Below are 1,811 nucleotides of genomic sequence, written 5' to 3'. Positions count from 1 at the left end.
AAATTATATATATATATATATATATATATATATATATATTTACAAATACAAACAAAAACTTTATATATATAAAAATCAACAATATTAAAGATTTTTTGAATAATTTATCTATTTATATAAAACAGTCTCGTTAACATTTATAATTTATATTTATATTTATATAATTTAAGTATAACTCAAATAATATCTTTTAAAAATTATGTAACTAGTTTTGTAAATATTTTACTTAATAATATTGACTCCTGAATTTATTGAATTATATTAGAAGAGCAGGATCATAAATCATTAAATAGATTTAGATAAACGTTTATCTTTACAGCGAAATATTTACAATAAAAGAGGCTTTTATTCTTTGAAATATTGCCTTGCTAAATTTCTACGTCTTCCCATAAATATTTATTAAATTTAATCCATATATAAAATTTAAAAAAAACTAGGAAACATGTCAGAGATTTTTTTCTGTTTTTCTCTACATTATCTACATTCCAAATTGTAGATATTTTTTTAGAATATTCTTCGAATAATTCTTATGCAGCATTTGTCTACTACTCTGTTTTCCAATCTCCACGAAAAGCTTTGCCATCGCATCAAAATCACCTTCTGAACCTATTCTCGGCGGGCGAGCGGGCGAATCGTGCGAAACGCATCGCATCGCATCAATTTCGGATCAACTTCGTTCAAAACGGATTCATCGAAAAATGGAAGTCAAGCAGAGAAGGAGTAAAAGTAGCAGCAGTAGGCAGACAGCAGCAGGACGAGTAAGAGGAGTAGGGAATCGTACTAGCGCAGTCAGCTGGTCGTGACGTCATGCGATCATGTCGTGTGCTAAGCCTCGTGGTGGGAGATGCAACGCTGTCACGTGGTCGAGCAGTGAAGTCACGTGGCGCGCGTGGTTCGTGAACGCAGAAGCCGGTGCGAGATGGACGCTGATTGGTCGCTACGATTTCACCACCATGATGTGCGCATTCCATCAGCATGACGGCGGGCTCCATGAATGACCGGCACGTCATTCGTGTACAATTTTGTGTTCGACGACGCTTTGCCGTTGTTCCTTGGGTACCATTGTTTTCCCAATTTTCCATTCAACAATATGTTTTATATGATCTTGCGACGAACTGTGTGGTATCGAGTGCAAGAAAGCGCAATGACAACGACCAATCGACCAAACGCGATGTGTCATCACAAGATGACGGAATTGTTACATTAATGGTTTTTTCATCTCGTTCTCCTTGTGATAATTGTTACGAAGATTTCTCTTTCTTTTATTTTTATATTTCTCAAGTTCTTGATCACAACGTTTATGTGTGTTTGTGAAAGTTTCGAACAAACTATTGTGTTACAATATTTCGTTCATCATACGGTCTTTCGACGCCAATTGAAAATCCTGCTTTAATTTTTCAGCAGTAAAGCCGGCTTGAAGACCGATGCACTGTGAAGATAGTGCGAGTTCGTGATCGAGTCACTCATGCGATCAATCGAGTTCGCGACATACATGAAATCTGTAACTGATTTTCTCGAATGAGTTACGCGAGTGTTTTATTTGATCGGTGAACGTGTAATCATTTTTCAAAGTGTATTACTCTTATTTAGAAATGAATGTTTTTTCTGCTTTTTTTCGATTTTGTTAAAACAGTGACTAATGTGAGAGTTTCATGAGATTTCACCTCGCCAATGTCTTTAACTTTAAAGGAATATTGAATGTGCTGGTGGTTCAATAGTTGTAGTACATGAAAATCGAAATGAAAGTTATATCAATTTTGGATGGATTTATAAAAATATTTATAAGAAAATTTTAAAATATCAATTGTTCC

This window comes from Apis dorsata, unplaced genomic scaffold, assembly GCF_000469605.1.
Source record: "Apis dorsata unplaced genomic scaffold, Apis dorsata 1.3 scaffold_400, whole genome shotgun sequence".
Taxonomy (NCBI): domain Eukaryota; kingdom Metazoa; phylum Arthropoda; class Insecta; order Hymenoptera; family Apidae; genus Apis; species Apis dorsata.
This window is presented reverse-complemented; position numbering follows the sequence as displayed.